General features: G+C 42.9%; 1 protein-coding gene across 2 annotated transcripts in view; it reads left to right on the forward strand.

Moving 5' to 3' along the window:
• The first annotated feature begins 8,212 nt into the window (after positions 1-8,212).
• The window catches only part of KCNJ6 (potassium inwardly rectifying channel subfamily J member 6), a 286,073-nt gene continuing 266,550 nt past the window's right edge, over positions 8,213-27,735 (forward strand). Inside the window, exon 1 of one of the 2 annotated variants that reach the window (XM_003927617.4) lies at positions 8,213-8,777. The gene's annotated coding sequence lies outside the window, so the exon portion shown is untranslated. Of the gene's footprint in view, positions 8,778-9,244; positions 11,118-27,735 lie in introns of those variants that run through there. The other variant, XM_074389279.1, reaches the window with a different exon arrangement.

Below are 27,735 nucleotides of genomic sequence, written 5' to 3' on the forward strand. Positions count from 1 at the left end.
TTATGCTATAAAACCAACAGGAAGCAAAGGAGTCCCTAACTGTTGTGATGATTACCAGAGAGAAATTGAGGTGGTACTCTTTAGCATGAGCAAGAAGGCCTCTTTGTGAATCCAGGAAATTCTCTGAAGCATCTCTTATTACTCAGTTGTTTGATAATCCTGAAAAACTGGCAACTTAATAATTGTACCACCAAGGTCTCTCATTCTCACCAATGAAGGTTGGAGTCATCTATTCAGGTAAAGAAGTTCAACCTGCTGATGTGCTGACAGAGGGTACGGAGAACACAAAATGATAACAGAAAAAGGTATCTGCCACCACGATCTTAGCCCTTAGGAAACCAGCCAGAGACATAGGTACTAGAGCAGTGATGTAATGTACCACAAAGAGGCTGGAACCCATAAGCATTTGCTGAAACCCCACAAGGATGAACTGAACCTTGTGTCAAATTTTATTGCCTCTGGCCATGGTGAGAGCCCTTCATCACTAAAAACACACACATCCGGCTGGGCAGTTGGAGAAGCTGGAGGAAGATAGAGAGTTAGGTGGAGCAGCTGTAGGCCCAGCTGCTGCTTCACAGCAATGAAGCGATTCAGCAGATCAGCAAAAATACGTGCTTCCTTACTATTTCCATTAAAACTTCACTTTTAATACACTGTTTGCTTATGTATTATCTCATTTAGTAAAAACTCTATGAAGTAGGTACGTGGTAGCGGAATTCTAAGATGCCCACAATATTCCTATTTTTTGCGTACACACTTCTCCTAGGTATTCAATTAAATATTAACCTAGATAGTGCTGTAAAAAAAAAATCTCAGGCACAATTAATATCCCAAATCAGTTTACCTTAAGATAGAGAGATTATCTAGGTGGGCCTTACCTAATCACATGAGCCTGTTTAAAACAGAAAAAGAGAGTGAGTTTTATCTAGCTGGTAGCAGAAGATGTCAGGGAATTAAAACATGAGAGGTATTTGATGTGACATTGCTGGCTTGAATACGGAGAGGCCACATAACAAGAAATTCAGATAGACTCTCAGAGCAAAGGACAGGCCCTCCCCACTGACAGCCAGTAAAAAAAATGGAGACATCAGTCCTACAGCTACAAGAAACCAAATTCTGTCAATAACAAGAATAAGCTTGGAAGTGTATTCTTTCCCAGAACCTCCAGACAAGAACCCAGCCTGATTGAAACTTGATGTCAGTATTGTGATATCCTGAGCTGAAAACCCACCTATGTCCTGCTGGACTTCTGACCTACAGAACTATGAGCTTATAAATGGGTATTTTTAAAGCTGTTATGCTTATAGTAATTGTTTAGCAATAGAACACTTACACTGGATATTATTGTTATTACTACTTTAGAGGGCCTTAAAAGTTAAGTAAATTGCCCAGGACAACTTAAATTCTGAAGGCTCTGCTATTATTTTGTTCCTTCATGAAACATCTCAGCAAAAATTCATCCTGGTATTATTGAATTATCTTGTATCTTTGCTTTCTCCCAAATTATATTTGTTTGAAAAGATCATGTAACTTCATGGAAAGTAAGTGTGTGATTTTCATTTTTATGTTACTATAAATAGTAACATAAAACACAGTACCATGTTTAATGCATAAGACAGAATTGTATTCCAATAGGGTCAAAGGTAAGGAATAAGCTAAATATTTGAGAGTTGATGTCAAAGGATTTCACATGGTCAATAACAGAAAGGCTATCCAAGACTTTAAAAGTAAGGGAGACGAAAACAAATAAACAGGCTTAGGAGGTAAAGGAAGCTTTGGGGTCTTAATTGTGGGTCAGAGAAGGGCTGATAGAAGTTGAAAAGAAATCAGATAACCTCTAAGGAGACTTTCAGGTTCTACAGTTTCTCATTCTATCATCTTTATATTGGCTTTTTTTTTTTTTTTTTTTTGGCCAGTGTTCTTTTTCCCACTACTGAGTGGGTCTTAAGCCAGCAGATAAATTCAAGCAGGCACAACTCAGAGAATTGGGGCCACAAACAAACTCTGCTCTTCTTCGTTTGCCACAAGCAATCAATTTCATGGATCTGTGTCAAATTGTAGCATCACTGCTCCGTCCTGGCTGGTATGCTTGTTTTCCTTGTGGGCTCTTTGGAATTTTTATTGATTCTATATTTTATTTCTTCCACTTTAGTGCTAAGTAAAGAGAAAACAGGAGGAAATACCTATCTAAACAAACCACTGAGTGTTGAGAAATACTGTTAACAAGAGAAAGTGAATCCATTTCTATGCTTACGAAAGTCTCTTTTCAGCCTACAAAATATAATTTTACCACAATCTGTTTTCAACAAAAAGAAAGGAAACCAAACTTTACTGTATTGTAATTAGAGGATTATATAATGTTTCTGGAACATTTACTATGTACTAGGTCCCTTCACCTTCAGACGGAAGAAGAAGCAATTGATGCCAAAATCTTGGGTTCCTTCTAGTATGAAGAATGGTGTATTCCCAAGTCAGGGCACCAGAAGTGAGTAGAAATATATGTCAGGGTCCAACAGACCATATCTAGCATAGCATCTTTTCAACCACAGTAATTGATTCAGGGATGGGGCTTATTAACTAATCATAGACAATTAAAAAACAATCTTGGTTATTTTACAGGTACTAGAAGAGGGGGTTTTGCAAATGCCCATCAATGACAGACTGGATAAAGAAAATGTGGCACATATACACCATGGAATACTATGCAGTCATAAAAAAGAATGAGTTCATGTCCTTTGCAGGGATGTATATGAAGCTGGAAGCCATCATTCTGAGCAACTAACACAGGAACAGAAAACCAAACACCACAGGTTCTCATTCCTAAGTGGGAGTTGAACAATGAGAGCATATGGACACAGGGAGGGGAACGTCACACACCTGGGCCTGTCAGGGAGTGGGGGACAAGGGAGGGAGAGCATCACGACAAATACCTAACGCATGCTGGACTTAGACGACGAGTGGATAGGTGCAGCAAACCACCACGGCACAGGTAGACCCATGTGACAAACCTGCATGTTCTGCACATGTATCCCAGAATTTAAAGTAAAAATTTTTTTAAAAAAAGAGGGGAATTTGAAATTGGATTGAAGCCCAATTAGACTTGAAACTGGGTGGATACAAATCTGGAATTACTTGAAAATACATAGTCTTCAGTTTTATCTTACAGATGATGAGCATCATGAATTAATAAATAGCTGACATGTATTAAGTGTTAATAAATACCAGAACCTGTGCTCCACTCTTTCTATGGGTTATTGCGGAACAGCTTTCTGGGTGGTCTTGAACCAGTTCTGCCTCCTTACACACTTGTAGCTCTCAATAATAACTGTAGAATGCACTAGGAATGCAACATCCTGAAATTTAAACCAAAAAGTAGCTGGAACAGCTTGGGTTCTCCGGCTCCCCCTATACATAGAATATCTTTCAATGCTTTAGCTCAGCAAATCTTCTCACCCTAAAGTATAAAACCCAGGGCACGTGCTTTTTGCAGGATCTGCACATGTACCCTAGAACTTAAAGTATAATTTTAAAAAAAGAATTTCAGTAGAAAATAAAGAATCTAGGCATTTTAGCAAATGAATGAGAAAGAGCAACGTACCAATTCAGTTCACTTATTTTGGCCTCAAATGTTTCTGTGGTGCAGACGTCATGTTAATTAGAATTAACTCCAGTAAGAGGTAAAGAAAGATTACGTTTCATTTATGCAATTTTTCTAATTGTCACCTCCCATGGTCTTTTTAAATATTATATTCAAAGCTATTATAACTTTCTAGATTGCATTTTAATAAATTTTGAAGGCTGTGACTATAATTAAAAAGGATATACCTGCTAAATAATGAACTAATAAAACATCATATAAGAATCTATCATATAGTCTTCCAACTGCACTCATTTATTAAGCCATGAATTTAAAATAAAAATATGTGATTTCAAGACATTCATAAGTATTTATGACTTAAGATTAGTAGGAATGGTAAATGTCACTTCAAAGAGTTAGCATCACCAATTTTGTGTGAGTCTGCAGCATCCTCAATTATTGCCTTCTTAGAAGAAAGAATTCAACTGAGGGGCATAAGGCAAAGTGAGAGACTGAGGCAAGTTTTAGAGCAAGAGTGAAAGTTTATTAAAAAGTTTAGAGCAGGAACAAAAGGAAGGAAAGAACACTTGAAAGAGAGCCAAGTGGGCAACTTGGGAGATCAAGTGTACTGTTTGACCTTTGGGACACAAAACCCCACTTGGGGTTTTATGCATTGGCATACTTCCAGGGTGCTGTGTCCCTTCTACCCTGATTCTTCTCTTGGGGTGGGCTGTCTGCATGCACCGTGGCCTGCCAGCCCTTGCGAGGGACCGCATGTTCAGTGTGTACAAAACACTTGAGGTGTTCTTCCCTTACCAGCCAAGTGTTCCTGGAAGAAGGCCAGATAGCACTTAACCTCCACCAAGCTGCCTTAGTGCACATGCTTGAGCCCACCTACCTGGCTCCTGAGATCTCATCAGGAAGCTGCTGATCACCAATTTCAGGTGTTTCTGTCTATGGGGAGACCGCTTTTCCTGGTGCCAGCTGTGACCAATTATTATTTTAGAGGGCCATTTTAACAACCGCCTGACCATCACCTGATGGTTCCTGACATGCCCGGTGGGGAAGGCCCTCTCCTGCCCTGCTTACGTCTGACTACCTACCCACTGTAACAAAAATAAGGAAAATGTGTAGGAAATAAAAGTGTATCAAAGAAAAAAGGCATAACTCAATAATTGTTTGACATTATCCTAAAGTTCTAAAGACTAGCCCTAAAATGCCTCAGAGCTAAAGCCCCTCTGAAACCCCCTCCTTAGCAAAAATTCTTAAGTTTTTATACCTAGAAATATTTCTTAAGAATTAAAATGTATTTCTTAATACATGTCCAAATTTATAATCAAAGAGATACCAACAACTGTTTACAGATATGCCCTAAACAAGAGACACGAATGAAATCCATTTGAAGGGGCCACACTGTCTGTGGTATATACCCTGGGGTTCACTGTCACACACTGAGAAAGAATTCAGGAGACAGACACATATGGGTGGGTTAAGGAGCAGAAAATTTAATAGAAGAAAGGAGAGAGGAGAGCAGCTCCTTGTGAGAGACAGAGAGACACGCGGAAAAAGGGAAAGACAGAGGACCCCAGCGGATTTTACAGACAGGTTGGAGAAGGCAGTCTGACGTACACAGGGCTCACAGATTGGTTCAGTCAGGTATGACATCTGTATCGGGAACCAGGGAAGGCTGGTTGACTTACCCTAATCTTCTTAGGCAAATGGGCTTTCCAGTTGATTGGCACCATCTTGTCTGCCCCTTTACAGTACATGTGGCTAGGAGAGAAGGGAAGATGGGACCAGCATCTTGACCATCTCTAGTTCTTACTTCCTGCCCACATTCACCTGTGCAAGCTCCCAGCTTGCAGGCTGCTCTGTTAGGAAATTATTTGGGGCTGTTTTTAATTCAAAATAAAAGCCTTACTGAGGACTCCCATACCCTTACTATCTGCCTAATTGCTTCTTAACTCCTATGTCACATTCAGTACACTGGAAGTAGAAATGTAAAATAGAATAATTTTAACGCTTCTCTCTGGACACTCTTTAAGGTGTCCTTTTATTGACAAAATCCATTTTTAAAAATTTATATTCCCATCTCTGCATTTTAAATATGTTGTTTATCTGTGATGGGGTTTTTGTGGAGAAAGCAGGCAGGGGAATAAAATGGAAGAAGACCTAGGTCTCTTTAACAGACCCACAAGAACTAAGGTCTCAAATCTAACACAACTGCTGGCCTAACGACCAAAAACTCCCACCCACCTTAGTTCTGGTGTCAGCCTCTCCAAGGCAAGGCAAGATTTACACATGGGCCAAGAAAATGGAATGGTTTATAAATTGCCACAATCAATGATGGAGAAAAACAAGATCATCCAAAACGAATGACACCCTGTCAAGATAATTCAGTTTGTTAATTTTACTAGCTAATAAGTCTCCGTTACATCTTTATATGTGGGAGGCAAACCAGCCTCATCCATAAGACATTATCAATCAATTACAAAAGGCACTATGTGAGCTTTGGAGCACTGATTTACCCTGAAAGATCTCCAACCCTAGGCCTTGCCTTCACCTGAAATCACAAAATAGATATATAAGTGAGATTTCAGACATGCTAAACACAATGTAGTTTGAGAGACGGGTTTCTCAGGAGCTCAGAGAAGCCACAATTTGCAGCTCTGAAGCACAATTTGCCTGATTTTCAAAGGTGGCTGCAGGCTCTTAGTTACTCCCATGCAGATCACTTGTCTGAACTCTAGGGAATAATGAATTCAGTTAAGCCAATTGCTCTTGTCTCTGGTGTCAATCAAATCCCAGGCCATGCTAATGGGATCCATCTCATTCAACACGTGCTCTTAGGCCACTCACACAGTGCTATTGCCCACATCACCCTGGCAGCTGTTTCAAGTTAGGGGAGCTTCCAAAGTATTTGAAGGAGACAAATAGGTTACCTCCAACTCTTAACTTTCCTATTTAGTCTAATGTCTTGTAAGAAAGATACTTTGTGAAATCATTCTATTGGTAAAAGTATATATCATCAAAATTAGCAGGCCTACCCATAGCAGCTTCACAGATGAAAGAGAATGCACTTTACACAGCTATAGTCAATAGGAGTTGTTCTTTCAATGTTCTAAGGCTGTGTCCACCATAGCCCTGCATCTTGCATTTGTATTCCTGTTCTCTCAGGGATTGTTTGGTTGAGTTGTTCTTCGTTTATTTCTAACACTATCACTAGATCCAGCAGGCATTGCGGAGCATGTATTACACAAACTACACATATTACACATAGTAATATTTTCTGTATGTGGGATATGTGACTCAAAAGTAACAGCAAGTCAGATTACAACTTCTTAGGGAAAATCAACAGCAAATACAAGCTCACAGGTTGTGTGTAACGTTGACTTGCACATGACTTTGGATGCAAATTGACGCAATACCTCTCCATATTACAGTCATCTTTAGAGAGTGGACAGCATTCTTGGGGACCTGAATTGCTAGGTAACTAAAATGTATGCATGTAGAATAAAATAATCTTGGAAAAAAAATGTTTTCATAAGCTTTCTCTCTAAAATAAGGTTACCTTCTTTGAGGGAGAGACTCTGTGCCTTGTGGAAGGAAAGCCACTTTATAAAGCATCACAAGAATAGCCAGATATTGAAAGGGCCATTATAAAATTACTAGCCAATGGTATTCACTGCTCTTAAAAATTTGTCAATCCATTCATCCCTAGGAAAAAGAAAGCATGAAAGAGAGTTCTGTTCACAGGTAGAAGCAATTTATGGGAAGGCTTTGGAAATGTGGAACTATTGTTTGTGATGACTGTAAGAAAAAGAGGGGCTGCGAGAGCGGAGCACCACTGAGGGGCCCCTGGAGTGACAGCACAAAGCAAGGTAGACTCAAAAAGGGGAGTAGACGTTTGTTTAAAGGGTTTATCCTGATAAACCCAGCTTTGAAGGCAGCCTGGGTCGTTCCTGGAAAAGGCCATTCTTTGTTTCCAGTGACCCCAGAGGCACCATAGTAGGGGGGTGGTCATGATGCAGCAGCCGGGACCAGGTCCCAGTCGCGGTGGAGAGGACCCAACGGACTGGATGGGGCAGCAGGCTGGGGCGCCACCAGGTACCCGCAAAGCCCAGGATACGGCCCCTCCCTCCGCCCCGGCTGCTCGCTGCGCCCCCTCCGAGCCGCGCGGGGTCCAGCTCCCACGCCGGGGCTGCCTCTCCCGGATTTCAGCCCCGTGGGAGGCAGTGCCCAGAGCCTCTTTCTCCTGATCTCACAAAACCCTAAAAGCCGAGCCCCTACAACCGGCAGACAAAACTGCTCTCCGAGCTTCGGCTCCTTCCTGCTTTCCAGGGGTTTCTCCAGGAATAACTTACACTTAGTGGCACGGGGAGGAAGGTGGGGGCTGGGGGGTCGGGGTCCCCCAGCATGGAGCACCCACGTTCCAGTGCGGTGTCGGAGTGGCTAGGGTGGTTTGTGCCCAGCCCGCCCCACCAGGCCCCTTCCTCTGCGCGGGCCTGGGCGGGGGGTGGGCGTCCCCGGGTCCGTGGCTCCGTCCCGCCCGCCCCCGCCCCTTCCTCCCGGCGCGCGCCGGCGCTGTGCGGCCTTTTCCCCAGCGCGCGGCGCTGCGCTCGCTTTTCTCCCGGAGCCGCGTCGCTTCGTGCGCTGCCAGCGGGGCTCGGCCAGTCGGCTGGAATTGAGTAGCGTTCATTGAATCTGCGGATTTCATGACGTCTCCCTGCGTAGTCCATCACTTTTCTCCTAACCGGGGATTTTTTTTTTCTCTTGCCTCTCCCCGCTTCCTCCCACCCAGTCTCCCTCCCCCGTCCCTGCCCAGACGCGCGCCCCTCCGCCCCTCCTTCGGCCCCGGCGCCCAGCCCTGCTCTCCGCGCTCGGCCGGAGGGAGCCAGTCCGGAGACGGCCGCACCTGGCGGGAGAGGCTGGGCGGGCGGAGGGGTGGAGACCCACGGGCGCCGGGAAGTCGGACCCGGAGCCCGAGCCGACGCGAGCAGAATGGAGTCTCCTAACAGCCTCTCGGGGCTCATGTGAAATTTGGCCATCTGATTCCAGTTGTTTTTTTTTTTTTTTTTCTTTTTCCTTTTCTTTTTTGCATTTCCTTCCCTCGCCATCCGTCGTGTGGCGAATTGTTCAGTCTTGCTCCGTTTCAAGAGAGGAGATCATGATTGAGTGAAGCCACCCCGTCCGCAGCCAGGTAAGCGGTGCGCTGAGATGCTCGCGGGCGAGGAGCCGGCGTCCACCTGGGCGAGGCGTTCCGCGCACTCGGGTCCCCGCGTCCCCTTCCCCAGCTCCGTCGTCGCCGCAGGCATCTCCACTCTCCTGAGAAACATTGTGCCCAAGTCAGCGGAAAGGCGAGGGAGAAGCCGGTTACATAACCGAAGGGGAATCTGTTTCATATGGTTTTCATTAGCAACTGAAACTCGCACGGGGGCCGGGTGGAGGAGGGGTCTGCATCCCTGGGCTCGCGGAGACCCCGTCCGTTATTGCGGACATCATTTCAACATCCGCTGGCAAAGGCGAAATGCGCTGGGTAACTGGCAGGGGCGGCATGTGGTATAGTCATTTACAGTTCGGAAAAGCCCATTGTCTTTGTGGAAGGCTGTCTCCCTGTTCTGCTTTGCATGGAGAGGAGAGAGACAACAGGAGAGGGAGGAAAAGTGGGGGGGTGGGGGCTGAGAAACATGCGGAGAATGGGAAACAGGATAGTGTAACTCCTAACTGTTCTCTATCTGTAAAACCGAAGATGTGCTATGATGACTGAAAACAGTGAATAGGAAGATCTCCCTAGGAGTAAACGGAATTATTTTTTAACTGCAAGGGGGGAAAAACGCTTTAGATAAAACGAGATGTGTGTGCCATTTAGAGGATTGGGTGGCTGTGGATATTTGCTTCCCTGTGGATATACTTTCATTTTCATCAAGACATTACTCTTAGATTCGTGTTTTAAGTGAAATAACATCAGTATTCCCCAAACCCAATAAAAGCCCGGTGGATCCACAGGTACATCTGTTGTACTAGGTGCAATATGGAGAGATTCTCAGGGGAAAACATATCTTAATAGAAACAGCCACAGAGATAGGATGAGGTTAGTGGAGAAATAAAATACCAGAATTTTCCAAAGAATTCCCCTCCACCCCCCAAAAAAAGGAAGAGGGGGAAAAACCCCCACAACTCCAGTGTTTGGGAGTTGGAAATGTATTATGTGTTTAGAGCATTTCCCAACTGCTGTTATCCAAAGTCTTCCGATCCCCGGGAGCCCCACGGTACAGGGGGCAATGCCACATCCCCGCCAGCCCCGTTCCCTGCCTGCCTTTCTTTTGCTGAAAAAAAAAAACGAAGGGTGATGCCCAGGAACTGCTTAGGGAGGGAAAAGGGCTTGCTACAGTCAGGGCTGAGCTAACTGAGCTTCGCCCATTTTGCCTGGAGAAAGAAAAAGAGCTCGAGTCTCCATGGCGACCCAGGTGGGAGGGGAGACGGCAGCTCTAGTTACAGGGGGAAAAAAAATTGGATAAAACTTTCCCGGCTCCAGGCAAAGGAATAAGCCAGCTGCGTGCCCTGTGGCGGGTCCCAGGGCGTCAGCTGTACCCAACTCCCTGACGGCGACGCTCAAGAGGGCGCCCAGAGCTGACCCGGTGCCCCTCAAACCTCCCGAAAGTTGCCGAGGTCGGGGCAGCGGGGCGCGGGTGGCGCCGAGGTGGTAGTTCCGGAGCGGGTTCCAGATTCAGCACCAAGGCCAGAGCCCAGGCCCCGAGGGTGCAGCCTCCTCCCAGTTCTGCAGCCCCAGCGAGCGGCACCAACTCCTTTGGTCACTGGAGGTCAATCGCTTTCTATAAAGGAAAGATTCCTTGGCTCGGGCAGAATCTGGATATCAAATTATCCACGGAATTAGGTGAAGCAAAGAAGCTTGCAAATCATCCATTTTATGCATGGCGGTGCATCAGAGGAACTATTCAGAATCAAGAACACTGGGACAGGGAAAGACCTGAGCTGAACTGAGAGTGGAGACAGGATTCCGTCCTTAGGGGGAAGAAAAAGGACGCGTGCGCGAACAGACACACACGCATACACGCCCATCGGCCCCTGAGGAGGGTTGCTAGTTTCAGCTGAGTCCCTTTGGCTTGCAAAAGCATGCCTCCTTTGCCCTCTCACGCTTCTCTCTTTAACATTTTGTTGGGCATAGATGGCAGAAGGGAGCTGTGGCAGCACCCTAGTCAGTGAGAAACCAGCCAACCAAGTTCTTTCCTAGGGTCCTAGGACTCAAGAGGGTGGAGAAATAGTTTCTTCTCAGTCTAGACCTGGCAGGATTCAAAGCAACACTGGTGAGCTCCTGGAAAGGAGAGAGTGTGTTAGCAAGATGAAAGCCAGTGATTACATCTTCAAGCTTGCGTGTGAGCAAGGTGGCTACATTTCCTAAGTTGCAGGCATAGAAAACCAAGAGGAGTCACTTCTCTTAATATAAACAAGGAAGAAACTGCAGGAGGGAAGGATTTATTTCCATTCAAGTTCCATTTCAACATTTATACAGGGAAAACAGGTAAGTCCATCCAGCTCTTCTGCTCTTACTTTACTAGAAGCTGGTCTTTGCCCTGCTCTCATCCTTGGTAGTAAGTCTCCCACCACCACCACCATCACTGATATGAAGAGGAAAATTAGTACAGGAAGGTGGCAGTCATGTTTGCAATAGAACGACTGTAAGAGTGCCATCCAGGTGTTACAAGGTATGGTTTGAATTGCAGAGACCAACCAGTCAAAGGTTTGACAACTGGCTGGAAATGTTGATAAAGCTTTGACAATATCCCTGGCTGCTTTTCTGTTTCATGGATATACTTGTGCATGAGGTCTTGAGCTGGTTCTGGTTTGTTATTTTTAGTGGTAAACAAGATATGATCCTGGCTTTTTTTTCTGGGCTTTCCAAGTGTGACATGTTGTTGTTTCTAAAGATATCGCATGCTGAGCACTCAGGATGTGGTTAAAGCAGTGTGTTTATACCTTCCAGTCTTTTCAAATGATTGTTAGTGAAGGCAGAGCAATCTATTTCAAACCTAAGCCAAAGGATGAGTTATTGCACTGTTTCTTGCATTGCAGTTCCTGACAGGTATTGATGAGTTTATCCATAATTTAGTTTATGAAAGGGCTGCTACCTAAAGTAGACAGAAGAAGTGGTGCATGGTGTATTAAACAAAGCAGCTGTTCCCTGGGCTTTGTTCCATCTGATATTATCAGCAGAAGGGAAGTAGACATTCATTATGAAGATAAAGCTATACAAGAATATAGACTGTTAGATAAACAAAGTAATGTATTTCTGAATTCTAAAGTTCAATTTCTCTTACACATTAAAAAAGAGGGGTGGTGCCAATAATCTGGGTATATGAAATTGCTCGGTCAATAATTTAGTTCTGGCAGATTCCATGCTCACATATTCAGTGTGTATCACCAAACTGTGACTTGCTTTCTTCCTAGGTGGCTAATTGATGAACAAAGTGTCACTATGCCCTTTGCAGTCAATAGGATACTCCAAAGTAATTGGTTTACTCATTTCAAGTAAGATTTTCTAAGGAGAACAACTTGTGAAAATTCATCCCCATTCACTTGGTTCCATTTTGCTGTTTAAAAAAAAAAATCATTTTGATACCTTGTCTAGGTATTGCCTAAACAATAGTTACCTCATCTCAGTATTGCCTAAACATTGGTATATAGTGTTTTCCTTTGTGTGACCTAGGTTTTTATTTAATACATAGAACTTACATGGACTGTTTCCTTTAAGAATATAAAAAGGCTTTTAATTCAGTCTCATATTCATCCCTATCCTTCTCAGTCTACCTTTACTTTATAGGGAAAAAATTAGAATACTTATTTAAGAAGCAATAGAAAAAATTCATTGGAGATTAAAAATAAAATACCCTTATGGAATCTTAATCCCATTCGCTGATTTTCACTGGTAGAAAATGTTTCTGTCCACAAGGGTTTAATTTTGACTGTGTAAACCTTCATGAGAACAAAACAAATCCTCTTTATGTAAAGGCAGGCAGATAAAGTGAAGCTCTTCTCTTTTTCACCAATTCTTCCTTTATCAAATGATACATAAGTAATATGGAAATGGAAATGGACCAGAGATAGATAGAGTAGGAGAAAGGAAGAAAGTGAAGGGAAAAGGCAGGTACTTATTGCTACCAGCTTTAAAGTGATAATACTTTTCAAAGTAAGGTTGGTTTTTCTAAGTTCGTCGCCTTCAAGTTTTAAGTTTGGTGGAATTATGGTGTTTAAATTCAGTGAATTTGGATTTATAGCTTCTTGAGATGGCATTTATTGTTTCTTTACTTTATCTTCAATAATTGACATTTAAGTACCAAGAGAGAATTGATTCACTCTGGAGTTTTACAAAATTATTAAATCTAGTAATACCGGTAAGGGGGGAATTGGCAGTTAAGTTGAAAAATCATCAAAACACTTTTGTTGAATTCGAGTTTTCTTTTTAATTGTAGTGTTTGGGGAGATAGAAAAATTTGGGATAAAAATACATTTTAAGATGCATTTTAAATAATTATTTCCATAAATAATTAGGATCCAATAAAAAGAAGAGATAATCACAATAGCAGTTAGTGCTCTAATGGTATTCTGAATTTCCTCTGGCAAAGTACTAGTATATACATATGCTTGCTATTATTTTAATAACATTAAATAATAGCAAAATTATTTTTGTCGAATAAGGAGCAGTCTCATCATTAAAAGAATAGTCTCTATCCTCACTAAACTGTAGCTTTGGTCTAACCATACCTCCTAATCAATTGTAAATATTCATTTATTTATTTGTTGCTAAATTGAATCATTGTTTAAACAAAACCTCAGAGAATGATTTTGTGCAGTGTGCAATGTTCGAACAGTCATTCAGATCTGTATTTTATCTGGAATGCAATAAGGCCATTAATCAACTTTCCTAGTTACAATATGTAAAGTTAACCCTAAATTTTAACCAAGTGACTATTTAATTTATGACTATATAAATGTATCCATGTCAGATGAAACCCATAATCTCCTTCAGTCTCATATTTCTCATTTTCTTCTGTATAGCTGTGCTTAGGACTAGGAATCATACAGTACTGGTGATTCTTTTAGTGAATAGAATTTGGCTAACGTGCATCACCGGTCTTATTCGCAGTCACAGAGATGCAGTTTCCAATATGAAATCCTTATAAAAGGAACTAGAAAGTGCATCTGTGGGTAACAAGATCCATGTCCTTGCCAACAATTGTTCTGTGGGACTAAATCTGAACGTATTATATGCAATGTGAGAGACGTGTCTATAAATTAAGTTTAAATCCTGTGGCAGTTTCCTCTTTAAACTTACAGACATCTTTTTTCCTATCCAGGATGAGAATTGATTTTTTTAATGATGCTTTAAATTTCTCTTGTATCATCTAGCAGGAAATTGTACAAGTTTGACAATCGCTTCGTAGGTGGTGTTGCTCCGTGATTAAGAGCACAGGCTCTGGTGTTTCTCACTAACTGAATCTGCACCAAGGTCTAGGTATATCTGTCAGTTTTTGCTAAGTTTGGTGCAGTAACAGCAACTGCAGCATCTCGGTGTCTTACAACACAAAGGCATGTTATTCCCTGGAGCTCTATACCTCTGCTGGTCAGTTGTGGCTCTGCCTCCTGTGCCTTCTTCATTCTGTAATTCAAGCTCAAGAATCAGTCTGGTCTGAAACACTTCATCCCAGTATCAGAGGAAAAGGAGAATACAAAGTTAAGCAATGGCCCTTAAAATTCCTGCTCAGATATGTCACAAGTTATCCACCCACATTCCATTGACCAAACAATTCACATGTCGCACCAGTGCCAAGGGTCAATGGGAAGGAGATGTATATTTCTCCTACAGTGAGGCACTGCAAGCCACGTAGCAACAGGTGGAGACATCTAATCTTTCAGGGAGGAAAGGGAATAATTGGAGGCAATTATATAATCCACTATGCTAATTTTGTGACCTTAATCAACTTTTTGCCTTGGTTTCTCTATCTATAAAATAGTAACAATAGTAATTATAACAACATATACCCCAGAGATGTTATGAGGATTCATGTGGTAATGTAAATAAAGTTCTTACCGTAGGCTGGGGGTGGTGACTCTTGCCTATGATCCTAGCACTTTGGGATGCTGAAGTGGGTAGATCACTGAGGCCAGGAGATCACTTGAGACCAGCCTGACCAACATGGGAAAACCCTATCTCTACTAAAAATACAAAAATTAGCCAGATGTAGTGGTGTATACCTGTACTCCCAGCTACTTGGGAGGCTGAGGCACAAAAATCACTTGAACCCAGGAGGCAGGTGTTGCAGTGAGCCGAGATTGTGCCACTGCACTCCAGCCTGCATGATAGAGTGAGACTCTGTCTCCAAAAATAAAAATAAAAGTTATTAGTACAATGTCCAGCACAAAGCAGGCACTTCATAAATAGCAGATGTTGTTATTCATTTATTTCAGTGTGGCATTAACTTCAGTTCTTGATAAGCCTGTGCATACTTTATTAATTAGATAGCTCTTGAAACAGAATTCTAAATCTCACCAATTTAGCAAAATAGAAGATCTCTCTCATTCACATAAATCTAATTCATTGATGCTGTACAAGGACCCAGGCTGATGGACACTTTGTCATCTTTAGCACATGGCTTCTAAGATCTCCTGAGTGTTGGAAAGAGTGAGAGTAGATGATTATGTAGAAGATTTTAATGATCCAGACCTGGAAGTAATGTATATCACTCCTATCCATATTCTATGGTCACACCTAACTGCAAGAGTAGCTGCAAATTGTAGTTCAGCTCTATGACCAGGAGGAGGGGAAACTGGTAGGCTGAACATGCTGGAGTCTTTGGTATGCATGCCCAATATAAATGTCTGGCATCAAAGAAATACAGCTAATTTAAATCAGGAATAGAGTAAGGCAGAGGAAATGATTTGTCCCAATGGTGAAAAGATTCCTGGTAGAGATAGTATTTCATGGTGCCCTTGAATCATTATCTAGTAGTGTATTTTGTAAAAATACATTAGTTGAGATATTTTGACTTTTGGAGTGGGTGTAGATGGCTCTTAACAAGAGAAATGCAAATACATATTGTTTGATTTCTGTTAGCCAATCCGTTAAAGTAGACACAAAGGAGAAAAGCCAACTTCACAACCCATGCTCAAAAGCAACGTTCTAATCCTGACAATTACGCCCACGTTGTATCTAAGAATGCTGAAAAATTAGATGCTGTCTTCTAATATCTGGCATCTGTTGTTGACTAGCAATTTGCATTTTGTTTTAAATCACATAAATGTCTATAGGTTAGACACATGCTGTAAGTTTAGGTTGAATTAATCTACTAATAGTCAGTGCTCTCCTGAAAATAAACCATGTAATTTATAAGTAGTGTTTGAGAAGCTCTGCTTCCCTCAAGGAGAAAACTTGGAAACTGAGTTCCATATCTTTTCACTAGAAGCAAAAGAACAGCTTTAATCCAAACTTACAACTCAGAAGAGAGAAATTTCAGTGAAATTCAGGGAGAAATATCTGAGAAGACTATGAGAGGAAGAACCAGAAAAAATAGGGAGGTGTTCCATAATGCTTTTATTCTCTTACATCATTTCCATTCCCCTAACTCAGATACCACAGCCACCTACACTCATGCAGGGAAAACATTACCAAATTGAAACGGTAAATACCAGTAATGCATGTTAATCCTTCCATGGGGCAGTAATACTGGATTAGAATACTCTTGACCTCTTCAAATATCTTGCCATTCAAAAGTAAATAATGTCTCATAGTGCAACTTTTGTTTAACGAAGAGAATGTTATTGAGGAGAGGATTTATTTCACTGTCACATTCAAATCATTTCAATCCAAAATGGATACAACCCAACTCAGTCATGTGCAGAAGGGAGTAGGCAGGACAGTAGGTGAGTGCAAACCATGTAATATAAGAGTAGATGAAAGAATTAAGGGTGCTTTCCCTGGAGAATATGTGGGGGGAGAGGCATGATAGTTATTTTCAGGCATCTTGATATTTGAACATGAAGGAAGGATTAGAATTGTTCTGCTGGGCTCTATGGGTTAAAAGTGGGACTCAGCAGTAGAATCTACAAAGTGACGTATTTTGGTTCAATATAAGAAAGCATTTTCAGTAGACAGAGCTGGACAGAGGTAATATGATCTGTCTTCCGCATTTGCACAGCTCTGAATTCTTTGTCACTAGAAGCATAAAGAAGCTGAGAAAGCTAGGATCTGGGGTTGAAGTGCATGTATTTCAAGGTCTTTGCCAACACGGAGCACTTCTAATGGCCGTGAGAGAAGTGGTGCCCTTCAGGTTCAGTCAACAAATCAAACTGGACCTCACCACTCTATGGGGCCATTGCTTTATGACTTGGGGAGCCGTCATTTTTCTATAAAAGAAGTGAATGGTATTTAACCAAGCATGGCATCTCAATCCATACACAAACCTCATGGTCTAAGACAGCAGGTCTGGAATGCAGTGATCACATGTGTAAGCAGCGTCACATGACTAAGAGGCAGGGCCACAGGACTCACCACTCACAGAAAAGCTTTACCCTTGCTTTGTGTTGTCAACACACTACCTTCAGTCAAAAGACAGGGAATGAAATCTCTCTCTGGAGGCTTCTCCATCACCTTACGGTCTTTTCAGAGCTGAGACTGCATGATGAATCAGGCAGAGCACACTTCAGGTTTGTAGATGTCTCTAATGTGCAAAATGTAGTGCTACTACAATATAATTCCTACTCTCAAGAAATCCAGTTTCAATAATGGCAAAGAAGGAGTAGATTCTTTCCTCTTCAGCTCTTTCCCGAAGTCTCACCAGTGAATACCCTAAACATATCCACCCTCTTAAATTTTCATTAGCCCTCTTGGGGTGGCTGGGCCCATAGCAGTAAAGCAAATAAAGAGAGGGCAGAAAGAGGAGGGCAAATAAAGCAACTATGATGTTATGTTGTCATAAGAGGGATTCTTCCATTGGAGAAGAGGCTGAATTAGGTGACCCCCCCTTTTTTTTCAGTCAGCACTCAAGACTGTTGGGCCCAAGCCAACACCCCACATGTCTCCTTGACTGGCCACAGGTGGGGTCTCTGTGGACAAAAGGAGGCATCAGAGCTGATGAAAGTCAGCTGAGGTCAGTGGTTCCCAGTGTGTGTCCCTGAACCAGCAGCAGCATCAGCAGGGAGCTGGCTACAAGTGCAGGTTCTCAAGCCCACCCCAGATCTACTGGATCGGGAACTCTGAGGACAGGGCCAGTTATCTGCCCATCGCCTCCAAGGATTCTGATGCACTCTAAAGGGTGGAGCTACTGACTTAGGGTTTTCTCAGATCTGCTTTAGGGAGGAACCCAGACACAAAGTCCCTTCTCACAGCCTTCTTCCCACAATAAAGACCTTCGTTCGGGTGCATGCTCACACAAGAGCCAGGCAGAGTCACAACTAGAGCTGGGACCCAGAATGCCCACTGCAAAGGCAGATTTCACCTGGACTCAATGTCTTGGGGGGCAGGGTGTGGGGGAAGCAAAAACAAAGAGATTTTGGTCCAACAGAAAAAATATGCATGATCACACTAAGTTTCAAGGATTATAAGTACAAAGCAAGGCTTCTCTGTTAGGCAATTTATTTAAATAAACTGCTTAGTATTTTGGAATTACAGTTAATCCATTCTGAAGTTTCTTTGTTCTTTTCAAAATTAATAGTCTCATCTATTATCCTTTAAATAAAAGACACTATCAGTGAATAAGAACGGTGTACTCTTGAGAAAAGCCATATTAAGAAAATTGAATAGAGTGCTTATCACAGCAGACTTTCATGCAGTCAAGTGAGGAATAATTATTATTATATAACATTTACTTTCTTTCAAAACATCTGACCACCTTCATATTGCCAGAAATTGGCCTTTCATCACTGTGTCCAGAATCGTCTTAGCTTCTTGGGTTAGGCAGTCAACAAATCTCTACTAAGTACCTACTATCTAAAGAAGACAAGGAGGACGTAGGAAAAAAAAGTGTCCTGATTTCAGTTCTCAGAGGCCAGAAACTTAGAAAATGAGAGTATTAATGAAGCAATAATGCAAACAAAGAAGGCTGGTATTGCACAAGAGAATGGTACTAGGCTTTAAGTGAGGGAGGAGAACATTAATGAGGGCTGGGATCAGCAGAAAACATCCAGGGATGTGGTGAAAAGTGATGGAGTCTTGGCAGAAGAGTAGAGTGTCAGTGCTTAGTAAGGTTTTCCTAGGAGAAAGGAGGGCTTTCCAATGAGGAACCCACTTATGGGTTGGTGCAAAAGTAATTGCAGTTTTGCCATTACATGCATGTAAGATGTATTAGCAATGAGGATTGATCAGGCAGAGGTAGGGTCTACCACACCATGGAAATCAGAGCAGCACACATCGGCATGGCATGTAAGCTTGTAAATCTTGGAGAAGTGACTGCTTTGATGGGGGCCAAATTGGAGGAAATACAGGGATTTTAATCTGGCAGTCACGAGCAAGACAGAGTTAAATACTGAGATTAGGACACACAGCTAGGACATTGATGAGAAGGCAAGAAGCCCTAAGCATGTGTGAAGCAGTAAATGAGTAATAGAAAAATGGACCCACTTTGTGTCATCAGTGGTGCTGAGAGCAGTCATCACTCATAAGCCAAGAGAGCAGGCTGATGATGGATTCCGCCCAAAGAAAGCTCTCCTACCACACTGCATGGGCAAGAGGGAGCTCACGTGGCCGCAGTCCAGGCGCAGGATGGTGAGTTTGTTCCAGGGAATAAATAGTGGTGCTGGGCAGAGAGCTAGGTGAGCCGCTGCAGCAGCCAGTTAGGGCTGCGGTATGTCGTCACTTTCACGTGCAGGGTTTTGGCTGGCAGAGTTTAAGTGCATGTTTTTGGAGATTTTCTGAGAATGGGAAATTTGTTCATCCTGAATAGGATGGGACCATTTTATTTTCCGATCTGGAGCAGAGAGTAGACAAGACTCCTTTTTTTTCTCTCATGTACAGAAACAATGTTGCTTGATCGTCATTTCCTAGTTACTCAGTCGTATCTGTCAAACTGCAAACTTTCTCTCTGCCCGTGAAGTAAAACTCCCTTATGCTTCTATAGAAGTCACTGGGAATTTAGCCTGGCTCCCAAGCAGCATGCATGGAGACCCCATGAAAAGAAGGAGTCTATGGTAAAAATATAAAGTGAGCTTTACGTGGAACCCACCTTAGTCTGCAAATAACCTTTATGGTACAGCCCACTACTTCAGTATAGTGATAAGTGTGGGTCAGTCTAGAAATTCCAAATAAGTAAAGATAATTTTTTTCAGGACCCCAATATGATACCAAAAAAAATGAACAAAAATACCTTGCTGTTAATTAACTTTATTTTTCAGGGATATTATTTATTTAGCTTGCACCACTAAGATAGTCTTCTCTATTCCTGATGAGTTTAAGTTAGCAAGGCTGAGTCTTCTGTGAGATTCAGCTCTCGCGGGAAGTACAAAAAGGTTATGTTGGCCACTGGGGTAATAGCTAGAACATGAGATCCAGCATCAGAAGACATATTTCACCTGAAAATCCTTGGTTATGTGAATACCAGAGTCATTCACACTAGCCTACCCACAAAGAGTGTGAAACCAGGACTTCAGAGAAGCTGATAGAAAAAATGGCATTGTGGTTACAGCAACACAAAAAAACTGGTGTGGGATAGGATAATTTAATTAGAACTCACCAGTCAATTTCCAAACAAACCCCCGATATTTTCACTGTATTAATAAGGTTTTCTTAAAATGAACAATTATTCGACAATACTGGATGTTTTTTGGTTATCTTAACCAATCTAAAGTAAATGGTCCTTTTATTATAAAATAGATGTCAGGAGGCTATTAGCACTAAAGACAGACCCTGGTGTCCTGGTGAAAAATCACAACCCTCATTTGACTACTTGAGTCCTTGCAATATACAAGTATGGTAGTTCATCTCTTTCTTCAGGTAAGGAATCTGGACTCAAGTTGCTTCTTCGTTTTTTAAATTTCCAGGTGAACTGTTGGTATTGCTAAAATAAGGCAAGACTTACGCATGGAGAGTGATAAACAAGTGAGTGAGAAGCCGTTTGTGTCTGTCCTGGCCTCTTCCCATGCCATTTCAGACATTGGTAATCTGATTGAGTCATTTATGCTTCATTTTCCAATCACAAAACAGATCCAATCACTCTGTGCTTTAAGGAAAGCACCCCAAGATTCCACAGAATGGTCACTTCCATGATGTGTTAGTCCATTCTCATGCTGCTAATAAAGACACACCTGATACTGGGTGATTTATAAAGGAAAGAGGTTTAGTGGATTCATGGTTCCACACAGCTGGGAAGGCCTCACAATCACGTGGAAGAAGAAAAGCAAAGCCATGTCTTACATGGCAGCAGGCAAGAGCACTTCACCCTTTAGAATATATCAGAATCCCTGGAGGGGATGGGCAGTTGATTGACCCAGAGTTCCTGATCCAGTAGATCTGGGGTGGGCTTAAGAATCTGCATTTGTAGCCAGCTCCCAGGTGATGCTGCTTGCTGCTGCCAGTTCAGGGACACAGGTTGAGAATCACTGACCCCAGCTGATTCTCAGCAGGTTCAAACAATTTTCCTGCCTCAGGCTCCCAACTAGCTAGGATTACAGGTGCCTGCCCCCACACCCAGCTGAATTTGAAATCTTAAATTGAAATTCCTCTTTATAAAACCATAAGACCTCATGAGACTTACTCACTGCCATGAGAAGAGGATGAGGTAAACTGCCCCCATGATTCAGTTCTCTCCACCTGGCCCCACCCTTGACACATGGAGATTATTACAATTCAAGGTGAGATTTGGGTGGGGACACAGCCAAACATCATGAGAAAGGACAAAAGAGATCTCACTGAGTTGGCAAAGAAGGAAAAGGCACTGAGTAAGACCTTGAAACTCGTAGCACCTCAGAAGGAATCTCAGACAGGGTGGAGAGGAAGGGACAGTTGTTTCTAATAAAGAGAGGGGAAAACAATGGGCTTAGTATGTGCAAGAGGGACTTGCTGATAACAGAGGTTCTGACACCCTGGAATTGTTTTAAAAGGAAGGAAGAGTAATTTATATGCTGTCATATCAGATAAATCAAAACAATAAACCAGGTAGCTTCCTGAGGCAGATGTCCGGGTCATTGAATTTGAGATGTCAGTTAAAAGTATATTTGAAAATGCCACCAGAAAGGTTCTCAGGCTTGAGGTTTTATCTTCTTACCACGGGCACTGTCTTGGGGTTTCTTCTGCAGCCACCCTGTGGGCTGGTGCCTTCCTGTACACTTTTACTCTCTGCCAGATGCAAACTCCTTTGCTAACAAGGGTCAGACTACACATTATTGCATCCCATGTGTGTCTCTTCAAGGAGTTTCATGGAAGGGCCATTCAGTATATAGTATTTGAATAATACTTCTATAATCCTTAGAGTGTACTGAGAACTACTGAAAACTATTAAAGCCATTAAAAATAGTTGTCTCTGGAAAAATAATGCAGACCCTTCTTATTCCGTGAGGCACATGGTAGCCATTTCTATGAATGCAGTGAGGATCCACTGTACGAGAAATAAAACACCCAAATACTGTTACGTAGGTCAGAGGGGAGATGTCACATGGGAAAGAGCTTTCTTCTTTTCTTAGTAACTTGTACTGGCAAAAACATCCATTCTAGATGTCACTCAGATGTGATATTTAAATGATGGAAGAAAAGGAATAAATTTGTATTTCAGATGGGACCAGGGATGTAACATTCACTTCTCTAAGCCATATAAAAATTGGAGCACAGTTCAGGTCACTGATTTCTGGTCTTTCTGTATAGGCATTGTCTTCTGGGTTGCGTTAAAGATCTCCAAAACCTAAGTCCTTACGCCCTTAGACATAACCACATTGCCCTTCTAGGAACCTAAGAAATTCGAGTTGGAGTCATGTGGTTCTATAGGATGAGCTTTGATAGACACTCAGCTCTATTAGATTGGTTATTTCACTTCTCTCTGTATCAGGTTTTCTAGCTACAAAATGGGGATAATTCAGAAAAATAAATAAATTAGTAAGCTGGTTTTCCTGTCCCTTGCTTCTAAGAGGATATGAAAACTGTAATAAACAATTTAATTATTTTATAATTTTTTAATGCCAAGCACACATGTTACTTCAGAAGGCAGCTATGCTTGTTACTCTACTCTTGTAGGGCTTTAAAGGAAAAATAACTAAGTTTAAGAATAGAATAATGACCCAGTTACATCCCAGGGCACCCACATCATCAAAGACTAAACTGTGTCCAGGACAGCACACTCACCAATACAGAGGAGTGAGCTCACTTTTTAGAAAGATTTTTAACAACTGAATTTGAAATCTTAAATTGAAATTCTGTTTATTCCTGGTTAAGTCAATTATCCAAATAATTTGAATTAAACTGGAACACTCCAGTCCTGAAGCATTCTCAATTATCAAAATTTTACAGTGAAGTCAAGGTCAATGCTCTTCAGATGACAGATGAGTTTGAACATGTCTGTAGTTACATGTGTAAGGGTGGGAGGAGCTCTCCACCTTTATCCCTCTATTTCCATGTGGTTTCCATGTGGTTTCTATGCACATGGCACTTTTCAGATCCACCCTGGGGAACTTTCACCAATAGAAATGCAGAGAAGGTGTATTTTGGGTGTGACCTAACTTGTGAAAACCAACCTACTCTTTCTCTAAGACAACACTCACCTTTATTATTTATTTATTTATTATTCTATTTTATTTTATTTTTTGAGACAGAGGCTTCTTCTGTCACCCAGGCTGGAGTGCAGTGTCGTGATCTTGGCTCACTGCAACCTCCACCTCCCAGATTCAAGCGATTCTCCTGCCTCAGGTTCCCCAAGCAGCTGGGACTACAGGCGCCCGCCCCCATGCCCAGCTAATTTTTGTATTTTTAGTAGAGACAAGGTTTTACCATATTGGCCAGGCTGGTTTCAATCTCCTGACCTTGTGATCCATCCTCCTCAGCCTCCCAAAGTGTTGGGATTATAGGTGTGAGCCACCACACCTGGCCAACACTCACCTTTAAAGTAACTTCCCAGCTTGAGCTCTTCCATTGTTTTAACATTTCTACAAAGCAAAGAGTGTTTATTGCCAATTCAGAAAAGTAAACAAATTTTAACATCAGTGAATTCTGCACTCAAACAGCTTGACCGAAGATGATAAAATACTGTCCGTTTATTTTACCTGAGTCTCTCTCATTTGTTTGTTGCACAAGTATGTTTCATGTAAAAAAAAAATGTGAAAATTCAGATAAGCTAAATTTTTGAACAAAGGAAGGCGGGAAGGAGAGAAGAAAGGGGGAGGTGGGGGTGGGAGAGAAAATAACACATACAGTAAATAGGAGGGTTTACTTACATTTTGTAACTAAAACTGATCATCATCTATTGATGGCTGATTTTGTGATTTGGTAATTCATCATCAGCTTCTCTCCAAGTCAGGAATGAGGAGTGGCTTGTGGATTTCTTTGTCTCTTACTGCGGGCCTCACTCCCTGCTCTTCACCCACCTTGCTGATGGCCTCATGCATCTCCTCTAACATGGTGGATACTTGCTCCGTAAGTCCAGGCCTCTTTCCGCTGCCTGGGATATTCTTACCCCAGATTTGCCTTTCTCTCCTCAAGGCCATCCAGAGTTGACCCTTCTCAGCAAGTACCTCCATTCCCACCTCCTCTAAGTCTGTGCTGGCACCCATCCTCCACCCCTGCTTCTCCATCCTCCTTCCTGATGAAACTTCCTCCACAGTACCTGGTACCTTCTAACACACCATGCAAATAACATATTGGCTTTGTTTATTTTCTGTGTCCTGCAATAGAAGGCAAGCTTCTAGGGGTAGAGTTCTTTTGTTCGTTTTGTTCACTGATATTTCCCTAGCTGATGTCCCGCACATAGTAGGTACTCAATGTGGTCGACTAAACATAGACTATGATTGTGGTGTCTGCATTGTAGGTGACTCTAAAACATACTGTGTATTCATAGTGTCCTTTATTTTGGGCATTGGGATTATTTTCTCTTTTTTGTTGTTATAAACAGTGCTGTATAAGCATCTCCCACACAATGTGTCTTTGTACACACTATATCAGAATGCCTTTTTAGTATAAAGCATTACACACGTAATTGCTGGGTAGAAGGGTGGGCACTTTTTGAAAGCTCTTGTTATATTTCACCAAATTGCACTTCAAAAAGGCTGTGCCTATTTACATTGTAACATTTCCCAATGAAAGAACAGTCTGTAATCCCTGATCCGTTAACCACAGAAGCAATCTGATTGGACATGAAAACATTCAAAGAAGCTGGACAGGTCATTCTCAGCTGCCAGAACCTGTGCCCACCTGAGCCACTCAGCCACAGGAACTGAGTGAGTTATAAAGGAGCAATTAATATCAGACGCCAAGCAAACACCTTCGCATGGTGGAACTCATATGCTACTAGCTTTCAGCAATATTGTCCCAGTCGCTAAGCCTGTTGGTTCTCACAAGAGCCCAGGAAGGAAGGAAACTTACTGTTTTCCCATTTTGTAGGTAGGGAACTGGAAGCCAAGTTCACAAGGTGAGGTTGTACCAGGTAACCAGGATTTGTGACCAGGGTTAGGAGACTCTGGCCCTGCATTTTGGACATTGGGCCTTGAACTCTTCCCACGTACTGTCTTTTCAACTTTCTCCCAGACACTACCAAGGTCCACTCTTCAATTAACATTCACTGGCTGCAAGTGTCCAAGATGTGTTCTTTACAAGAGATTTTTTTTAGATGGAGTCTTGCTGTGTCACTAGGCTGGACTGCAGTGGCATGATGCTGGCTCACTGCAACCTCCGCCTCCTGGCTTCAAGTGATTCTCCTGCCTCGCCTCCCAAGTAGCTGGGACTATAGGTATGTGCCACCACGCCCAGTCAATTTTTGTATTTTTAGTAGAGACAGAGTTTCACCGTGTTGGCCAGGATGGTCTAAATCTCCTGACCTCATGATCTGCCCACCTTGGCCTCCCAAAGTGCTGGGATTACAGGAGTGAGCCATTGTGCCAGGCCAAGAGATTTTAAGAGAGTCAGCAAAACTGAGGTAGTGTACTAGCTTCTTGAGATACATTTATAATTTTTAGACTTGAGGGTGAGAAAATAGAGGAGAGCTGGAGAAAGAGAGAAAAAGAAGGAGAGCGAGAGGGAGTGAGAGAGAATGAGAAGAGAAAAATTCCACTAAGGACAGTTTTCTTAACAATCGTTTTTCTTGTCTAACTCTGTCCACCATCTACAGCCTTTCTAGAGCAATCACAGAACAGTAACACATTAGTGGCTTTTTCTTTCTTTCTTTCTTTCTTTTTTTTTTTTTTTTTTTTTTTTTTTAGAGTCTCACTCTGTTGCCCAGGCTGGAGTGCAGTGGTGCGATCTCGGCTCACTGCAACCTCTGCCTGCCAGGTTCCAGCTATTCTCCTGCCTCAGCCTCCTGGATAGCTGGGACTACAGGTGTGCACCACCATGCCCAGCTAATTTTATATTTTTAGTAGAGAGAGGGTGTCACATGTTGGCCAGGTTGGTCTCGATCTCCCGACCATGTGATCCACCCACCTTGGTCTCTTAATACTGGCATTTTCGAAGTTTAAAAGAAATGAAATCCAATGGGAACAACTCTTGACAGGCACTCTGCAGTGGCCTACCTGGAATAGGACCTTCCATGACTGGCAAGGGCACTAGAGCCCATTTCATGGCCACTCAAATGTAAAAATCAGATTCCACAGACACCAGGCTAGCGTCAGCAACCACAGCTGCTCAGACACACCATGCATGGTGGCCCCCACCACGCTTGCCCTTCCCCTCCCCACACGGGTACTTCCTCAAGCCTCCCAGATGGTTTTAAAGGCGGCCAGCATGGAGAACCCACAGTAGTGAGCACATCTGTGTGCTCCCAGGTTCACTTGAATAACAATTGTTTCATAGGAGTCTTCCCTTCTGCTTTCTCATGAGCTCCAACTCAGAAGTGTTTTCCGATATCACTTGATCTTTACTCCCGTAGCAAATAGAGATTGGATCCCACTGGGTCCTAAGTGCTGTGGTAACTTTGGGGAAACAGATGCAAATGACTTCTCATACTGACAGGGGGTGCAGAATGCAATGCCTGTGATGATGAGGCTGTCCCCTGACCCAAGACGAATGTATGCGATCGTCCAGTCTGCACAGACCTCTGGTTGAGCCAGGAGTTCGAAGGCAGAGACTTTCCTGATGGATGCAGGAAATCCGAGGTAGCCCTGGGAATGTAGGCTTAGAAAAGTGAGGGAGCAGAGGGCAGTGTGACAATGGAGTGCAATCCCGGGGAGACAGTGAAGAGAGGTCTGCCTTGGAGGGATAGGGACAGGGCGCAGGGCAGGGATGCCATCAGTTCCAGGACCGTAGATGGACTCTCAGAGCCAGTCAGCAGCTAAAGCGAGATTTTAGACAAGGCAGTGGAATAGACAACTTTGCTTCTAGAAAGAAAGTGTGGTGTGGTGGGACGTTCCTCCTGCCACGGGAAGCATTGAGCAAGGCTGCCCCTGCTCGTTGCCATTGCTGTACCTGGACGGATCTGGCTGTCAACAAGGGTCGCTGTGCACACACCTTCCAGCCAGGACTGAACCACACTGCTCTGTCTCCCTGCTGGGCTGCACCTTGGGTGGGACTCTCACACAAGCAGGGGGAGGTGTCCACACACCAGCAGGGGTTCTGTAAGGCAGCAAGCAATAGAGGGGGCTTCTTTTTAGAGCTGCCTTCTTGGAAGCCAAAATGGCCTTGTAGAATGGAGAGAACCCAGTTCCACCCAGAAACTATCAGCCCAGCATTGAGCTGTTTAAGTCCCTTAGCAAGAGTAGCCACAGTGTTTGTTCCTGCAGGCAAAGCTCAGGCTCCCACATGAACCAGCTACCAGCTGCCCTCCTGAGTCTGGCAGGAGCCCCGGCCTCTGCCCCTCCCCAGCAGTACCACAGCTCCCAGAAGAATTCCTAGCAGCCCAGCTACAGGCCCTTGTTTCTTCTTTTCCTTTTTGAAGTTCAGGTGCCTTTTCTGAAGCAAACCGTGAGCTCCAGGCACTGTCAGCTTGCCTCTGTTTTTCATGGAGATGTGTCTGTCAGCATGGGGT

The sequence above is a fragment of the Saimiri boliviensis genome, chromosome 18, assembly GCF_048565385.1.
Source record: "Saimiri boliviensis isolate mSaiBol1 chromosome 18, mSaiBol1.pri, whole genome shotgun sequence".
Taxonomy (NCBI): Eukaryota; Metazoa; Chordata; class Mammalia; order Primates; family Cebidae; genus Saimiri; species Saimiri boliviensis.